We start from the raw sequence: 8,992 nt of genomic DNA, 5'->3' as shown, positions 1-8,992 counted from the left end.
CTTAAGTGTTATTTCTCTCATTTTAGTCTATCCAAATGCATGATGCCATGCAACCCAAATGGACCATGTTGGGTCGGGTCAAGAATATATACTAATTATAGTTATGGACTTAGACACTAATCCAACAGTCTCCCACTTGGATAAGAATATACCAATTATAGTTATGGACTTAGACACTAAGACCTGACCAGCAATCGTAGCTCTTAAAAGCTGCTGCCGAACTCTGAACAAATCAATGACGCGTCCATTAGATAAGTGATCATATATTCCTCCATTCTAGATATCATATGGACTGAGACATAGATTATAATCATTCTCTCTGTCCATTTGTTGTTTCCCGATTTCCGATTTATGACGACTGACTAATTGAACAAATCAAATCAGTCCAGGCCCGGCCGAGCACTTACATTTTGTCATCACTAAATCATCGAGGGGCCCACAGATATCGCTTTTATCCCTTTGAGGGTAAAAGGAATGGATAAACTTCGACTCATATGCTTGTACTGACTACTTGTTGAATCATACACAAAGGCACGTTTTATAACATCGAGTTACCAATGTGTTTTCGTGCAATCAATGTATAACCAACTCATAGTCAACAACTCATATCTCTAGGTTTGAAGAATATAACATATTATCGTCTCACGATTCACTCGTGATAGAATCCATGAAGTGAATCCAAATGAGCGTGGGTTGAATCCAATACTCAGGCCTTATGAGTACTCATGAATGTTGCAGCAACCATTGCTATGTCTAATACACATTAGAGAAATCATACAAGCCAAATTCATGACAGTCTTGATTCATATCTACTTCCAACATATGACCGACTGTGGACGGTTTGAATAACTTAGTCATTCGGGAAGAATGACCTAGTTATTCTAGAAGTCAAAACATGCAAAGTGAAACACAAAAATAAAACTAATCATGTATGGCCCCAACACTTTGAGTGTAAATAAAAACACCTTTTATCTAAGAACCATATAGATTACTCATTATTCATGTTTCGATTAATCAACTTAATACTTGTATTGAAACAATAGTCATGCCATGCTCCAAGCATACACACTATGTTTGTCCAAACAATAGCTATGTCATACTCCAAGTATGCACACTATGTTTACATGTGGTCCTCTCTTTGTGAAACAGATCGATTGACAGCATTTCAATGATGCTCATTTCACAATCCTAAATCCTTTACAATAAATGTAAGAACACCAAATTCTTGTCATTTGCCGTAATCTTGTGTCACACCCCAAAACCGGAACGGCGGAAACGTTCAGGGGTGGAGGACGTCATGTTCAGTATCACAACAATGAATAGTAGTAAATAAGCAACAACATCATCCATTGCATTAATAATATAATTTCATACAAGTGTGTTCTGCAAAGTTTATAAGACACCAAAAATGTAAATCAAAATATGAGATGAGTCTTGAAGAGCTCCATCTTTTCAAAAGCCTGGCATCGGTACCTTTCTACTGATGACCTGAGAATACAAGTTATTTTGAAAGAGTTGGTCAGCTTTAAAGCTGGTGACTTCATCAGTATTTTAGTGTGATTGTTCGTATGAAAGTGTTTGTAAGTACTTGATGTATAAGTTTGTAAAGTGTTTGAATCTCCTAGAAAATCCTATATTTTCTACTAAGCGTAGCCTTCTACCAAGGCATCAAATGAAATGTATGTTTGTTTCTTGTAAAAGTGTGTATTTTCCCAAATAGGACTATCATTAACCAAAAATATAGTTTTTACATTACCGTTCATTGTGTGAAGGTCACAAAGTGAATGCAATGGGGAGATAATAAAGTACTGTAGTGTTGTATTAGATAACTACTGCTGTACTAATTACCTTAAACCAATTTGTTATTTAAAGTAACATGTGATATGCCTGTACCATACTACCGACTATAAACACGACGATGTAAGACGTCGGAAGAAATGACATTTGGCACCCGTAGACATACAAGTCCCACTGTAGCGAGCAGCAAGGTGTAGGATAGTCAATCGAGTATAGATCTATACGCAAATTCAACGCTCTCCACTTAAGGAGATTCTGGATACAAAACGAGCCATGACAGGTGATGCCATGCCCGATTACGTGGCTCACATAACTGTTGTAATGTACTTGTATATGTAATGTATGTACTAGCTGTATTGTATGTTCTCTCTCTGTCTAATATGTATGTATGTTCTCTCTGTATGTTATCGTTTGTTTCTCGTTTTAGTATTCTCTATATGTATGTTATGTTTGTTTCTCATCACTATCTGTTGTGTTTGTTTATCATCACTATATGTTATGACTCATGTATGAACTGACTCATTGTATGTTTCATTGATCTAGTAATAGTGTTTGTAACTTCCTAAACTATACCTATTATAGTTTACTAGTAATGTTGTTTATATGTATGAACATGTTTGTGTACCTTTGCTACCCAAAGGTATTGAATTTGAATGAAGGAACTTTTATATCTATACACATATACATAATATATAATTAAGATTCAAACGACCTTCGGACAAATAACTGATACCCTAAGTCCACAACCAAACAAGGAACAGGAAGTAGGGCGAGCTATCAGTCCTAAGTCCTTTCAATCCTACTTATATAACTATATCTATATAGATACACATTTAACAGAAATATAAGTTTAAAAGAGTTTAATAAAATCGCTTGAAGTAGTTTGTTTGATAACACAGTTTGGAAAGTAAGAAATCCACTTGTTTGGTAATTATTAATCACATGTGATTGATATAACAACTATAATAGTTCAACTTGTATTCCACCCCCCCCCCCCCATAAAAGCATTTAAAATCATTTAAAAGGTTGATTAAGGGGTATGAACTCACCTGTAGTGAGTGGTTTGGATGAACGGATGTTATAGGATGCTAAGTGTCAAGTGAAGACTTGAACACACACAATGATCCTATTTAGCATATAAAGATATATATATGTATCTAATTAGTCCATATAACACGAATTAGGCAAGTATAAACGCCCTAAAACATGGAAAACACCTTGGTCTAAGTGTTAGAGGGTCATAGGGTTGCACCAAAGGAGTGTAAAGCCTTGCATTTGAGTTTACGATCTAAGGGTAAAATCTTTATGAGTTTACGGTTTTGGGTTTACGGTCCCAATGGGTTTACGGCCGTAAACCCATGGTAACATCTACCATTTGGTGTTTTAAGGTCTTCTATGTCAAGGTTAAGCATCTTGCAGTTAAGTCCAAGCCTTAGGAAGTCATTGAGGCACCATTTCACCTCTTTTTGATGTTTAAGGTCCTAAACACTTCAAGGATGTGATCTAGACTAGTATCCAAGGCTTGGTAAGGGAATAGGGCTCACAATGGCCCTTTCATTAGGGTTTACGTTCCAAGAACATGTCTTGACCGTAAACACCTTTGATCTTGTGTTTCTTCGTGTTTTCTAGTTGTTTAAGAAGTGTATCAAGCCTATAACAAGCTAAGGTAAGAGTACTTACAATATAGAAGCTTGTAAGGGTGATTAAAGTCCAAGAACACTAGTGTGTGTTCTTGGTGTTCTTGGTGAAATGAAGAACACTTGAAGATCTACACAAATGGAATGATTTCATGGATGAAATCATGTAAGATCACTAGATGATGAAGGATACCAACTAATTAGGGCAAGAAACACTTACAAAGTTGAAGATCAAGAAGGAAAATCGGATGATACTTGAGAGGATTTGAGTTTCTAGACTTGAAAATGGTAAAAAAGTGTATAAAATGACTAAGTGTCATATTTATACTCCTTAGAGTTTACGGCCGTAAACACCATGTTTCGGCCGTAAACTCCAAACTCTTGGAGTTTTGAGACTTTATTGATGCACAATAAACCCTAGAGTATCCTCTCTCCAGTTATCCCTTGAAGTACTAAGCTTTAAAACACTCAAACTGACTCCAAAAAGCTTAAAAGTTAGCAGAAACAGTTCTGACATCTATTGAGGTGAATGGTTGTACAAAATTGAAATTTCGGGTTGTCACATCATCCCCCCGTTAGAAGGAATTTCGTCCCGAAATTAGAGTTTAAGCAATTAAGTAGTTACAAATAACTAAGTAAAAAGATGAGGATATTTCAGTTTCATCTGATCCTCGCACTCCCAAGTGAATTTAGGTCCTCGCTTGGCGTTCCAGCGAACCTTCACTATCGGGATGCGGCTTTGCTTTGTTTGCTTGACCTCTCGGTCCATGATATCTACAGGTTCCTCCACGGAGTTGAGGCTCTCTTTGATCTCGATCTCGTCGAGTGGGATTACAAGAGTCTCGTCGGACAGACACTTTTTCAAGTTCGAGACGTGGAAAGTAGAATGTACGTTACTGAGTTCACGAGGTAAGTTAAGTTTGTAAGCTACATGGCCGATGCTAGCGAGTATCTCGAAAGGCCCTATGTATCTTGGATCTAGCTTTCCATGCTTTCCGAAGCGTATCAAGCCTTTCCAAGGTGAGACCTTCAACAGAACACGGTCGCCCAACTGGAATTCCAACGGTTTCCTTCGTTTGTCTGTGTAGCTTTTATGTCAGTCTCTAGAGGCTTTCAATCGTTCACGAATCTGAACGATCTTCTCTGTCGTTTCCCGAATGATCTTCGGACCGGTGAGAGTGCTGTCAGGAACTCGTCCTTTAGCTAACTGGGTATCACCCACCTCAGCCCAGCACAGAGGGAATCTGCACTTTCGGCCATAGAGGGCCTCGAATGGAGCAGCCTTTATGCTCGTGTGATAACTATTGTTGTAGGAAAATTCGACAAGGGGTAAATGAGTATCCCATGCTTTCCCAAAGTCAATCACACAGGCTTGTAACATATCTTCCAAGGTTTGGATAGTCCTCTCACTTTGTCCGTCGGTCTGTGGATGATAGGCGGTACTAATGTCCAGCCTAGTTCCTAGGGAACTTTGTAGCGACTGCCAGAACCTCGACATGAATCTACTATCTCTGTCCGAGATAATGGATATGGGGACACCGTGCAGTCGTACAATCTCCCGTATGTAGGTTCTTCTTGTTGGATTAATGTCTAAGTTCATAACTATATTTGGTATGTACTTGACCCGACCCAGCATGGTCCATTTGGGTTGCACTTCACCGACACAATTTATATGGATAGTCTTTTGAGAATAGTATATTTATGATTTATATTAATATATTATAAGTTCTAATATATTAATATGGAATCATATTATTTAATTAGTATTGATCAAGAATTAATTTAGAATTAATTAAGTGATCAAAAAGAACTAATTAAATATGGACTCTTATATATATGGAATGGGCCAAGTTCATTTAGGTTGGGCTAAGCTTTCATGGATGGTCCATGGAGCTTTTAACCCATGGATCCTATGTAAATGAAAGGTCATGGGTATTAGGGTTTACATGGATGTAACCCTAATCCTCCATAATATATAAAGGGATCCTTGGCTCACAAAATTGGCACAAGTGTGTGAAAATAAGAGTGGGCCGATTTTAGTGTGCATACATATTCTCTCAAGTTCTTCCAAGGTGTTTTGGTGATTTGTGATTCCATTTGAGGCTTCCACACTATTGGGGCTAAGCTCTTAAAGCTTGAAGACATCAAGCTACATCAAAAGGTATGTCATCTAACTAGAACTTTGTAGTATAGGTGCTTCATAATATGCTAGTTAGGATGAAACCTTGGAATAGTTAATATTTGCATGTATAAAAGAGAAAACATAGATCCAAGGTTTATAGGGTTGCATGTACACCATAGGAGTGTTAGAATGCTCAAAACCCAACAGTGGTATCAGAGCCATGGGTTGTTTCCTGTTATATTGATACAAATGTTTTATTTTCAAGTTGAAAAAAAAAGGAAAAAAAAACATGACGTTTGTCAAATTTTAAGATAATTACTTGTTTTTTGTGAAAAAATAATTATTTGTAAAATTTGAATCATTTTCTATATGAGTTGAATTAGGTCAAATTTAGTAAAAGAAAAAATGATATGATTATTTTATTAGTTTTAAAAGTTTGATCTAAAGAGTTTTTTGAAACCTCCATAAGTTATAGATATGAAAAGGTTTTTAAAAAAATTAATTCAAAGTTTTTTATGGAGTTACAAAACTTGGTCTTAATGTTTTAAAGAATTCCATAACTTGTTCTTAAGTTATGGAACATGAAAAGTTTCATCATAAAACAAGTATTTAACTCCATAAGTTATGGAATCCAAAAGTTTTCAAGAGTTACAAAACTTGCCCTCAAGTTTTGGAATTTGGAAAAAGTTTTTTATGATAAAAAAAAAGAATTGAATTCTAAAACTCTTGGGTTCATAACTTAAACAATTAATTAAATGGTTTTAATTTTGAATTTAATAATTGGAATTATGATGTTTTTATTGAATAATTCAATTAACTCTTATGGACTTTATTAATAGATAATTAAAGTGTTTAATTAAAAGACAATTAATAATTCCATAATGACATGGTTTAAATTTAATTAAATTAAGAGTATAGTTTAATTAATAGATTAAACCACCAAGTATTTTAAATGTCTAAAATACACCCTTATACTATTATAATATTAAAAGTTTAATATATTATATGTATAAGAGCAAGTCGTCTTACCATTAGTAGGCTCATTCACGAAGCCGGTCTATAAGGGGGGTATAAGGTTACTGCCTATAAAATGGCAGTTTAATGGGTGTCCACTCTCACCCACCGCTTCCTTGACTGGTGGAGGGTCGTTAGCTGAACAGGTAGGACAAGGACTATAATTCTCCCTTCATTATAAGTATAATGATAAATACTAAGTAATTAAACACTTATAAATTCCCAATCTTAGTTACTTAGGAAAATGTGAATAAGGTGGTAATCCATGAAATTACACTTTGCACTTTGTTTAAGCTGTTAGTGGAGCGCGTGTGGTTAACCGGCACACTAACCTGGACTTAACAAGATAGGCAAAGGGTAACTTAATGTTTATCATAGTATCGTTGGAGCGTGTATGGTTAACCGGCACATCGATTGAGGGGTAAATATTAAGGGTACCAAGTATATTTGCATGGTTACTTCACACCTTGTTTTGTGATCCTCGGCATCCCAGTCACAAAACCTGAAGGGCACACTCGAGATTGAAACATGCCATTGAAAAGTTCAATGAATCTCAAAAGAATCTAGGAGTTTCAAAACCAATTAAAACCTAATAATACATTTTGTTTATCTTGGTGGAAATTGGTGAATCGTTATTCACCTACCTTCAAATATTTTATAGCTTGGATTACGGCATCCCTCTTCCAAGTTATAAAATAGTTTGTTGGTTCCCAACCTTAATATATCATATTGGGTGTTATATTAAGGACTTAAATCAACTTTACGTGAATTTCTCCCATTGTTGATGTCTGGTTTAGACAACAATGATCTTCCCAAACCAAGCTTTCCTAATGAATATGACTTCCCGAGTTTGGCTCATGGAAATCATACTTCTCTTCCTCCACCTCCTCCAATTATTCTCCCTAACCCACAAGTTCAAGGTCACTCAAGCCCTAATGGAAAGCAAGGTCTATGTGTGATCACATCTTAGAGATGAAGTCACATATTGACAAGCCGGAAGAGTTGGGTGTCAAAGTCTTGAGAAAGTTGGATGTTCAATCACTTTCTAAGTCACATAGTGAGTTCCTTTGGGACTACTATGAAACAGACTATGACATGAACCTTAATGATCATATCTATTTGCTTGGTGCTGCTGAATCAGCAATGATTTGGAACGATAGTAAAGCAAATTTGATTAGAAGATCAACTTCCCAAAAACTTTATGGACAGTGACAATGGTGACACTGGAAATCCAGAAAAAGCATTCTCTTCCCAATGGAAAGGGATTGGCCATAGTCAACCCGGTTGACCAAATGGTAAAGAGAAAGGCTAAGTCTGAGATAGTCCCATTACCAAAGGGTCCATATGTTTATTTTGCCAAAGGAAGGGGCGTTGATTGCAAAGCTGCCAAATTTACCTAAGGATGTTAAAGTCAATAAGTTTGACTCTACATCAGGTAGAGCCCATTATCTAACTCCTCTACATCAGGTAGAGCCCATTATCTAACTCCTCTACATCAGGTAGAGCCCATTATCTAACTCTGTTAAGTTCTATTCTGAGATCCTCATTACATGATATGACTGGGTCACATGTTGATGTTTTAAGAATCAAAGAATAGAGAGAAATCTTAAAGGAAGTATATGCTGATTCTGATCGCGAAGGTGGATTTCGATCGCATCAGAATTTTGAGCAGTTGTTTAAGAAGTTATGATATATTGCTAAGGAATAGATAACAACAATTTTCCATGTGGATTGTAAGGATAAGTTTTTCCGCAATGTTTTAAAATAAAAGAAAATTGTTTAATTTTATTTATTTGAAGTATCCTTACAATGACATTTGTGGAAAATTGTTGCTTATATGATTCCACTGACAGCAATATTGGAAAATGGATTTGATTCTTTCATTTGTGGTAGTGTCTAAATTTACCAAATCAGGAAAGTTCCTCATCGCCCAAGTTTCAATTGGACCGAAACTTGGAATCATGCAAGTTGAATAGTATGATGAATGAGAACTTTCAAGCATTGGAAAATCAAGACTAATTACTTGTTCACATGGATGTGTGAGTCAAGTGAAGGACTAAAGGGATCGAGTACACATTATTGTGCACTGGTCATGTCCACCACAAAGCTCGTTAAGACTATTTGATTTACTAAAGTTTAGTAAATATGGTTATACTTACAAGTTTAAGTATAATTCTGAAACATTGGAAAAGTCTCAATGTATGGCAGAACGAATGGGAAGAATCAAATTAGGCAGAAAGATAAAAAGTTTCTCAAATCTGAAAAGATGGGAGAGTACTTTAGTATCATGTTTGTGATCATCTTAATGATTTAGAAATCATATCACAATTAGTCCTCTAAAGGTCATCTTAGTGCATTCTTATGACTAAGAAGAGGAGTCATGAATTGTTGAAATGGTTAGATCAGGAAGATGAGTCATACT

The sequence above is a fragment of the Lactuca virosa genome, chromosome 8 (genome assembly GCF_052849685.1).
Source record: "Lactuca virosa cultivar CGN04683 chromosome 8, Lactuca_virosa_CGN04683_v6, whole genome shotgun sequence".
Taxonomy (NCBI): domain Eukaryota; kingdom Viridiplantae; phylum Streptophyta; class Magnoliopsida; order Asterales; family Asteraceae; genus Lactuca; species Lactuca virosa.
The sequence above is the reverse complement of the archived record's forward strand: the minus strand, read 5'-3'. Positions refer to the sequence as shown.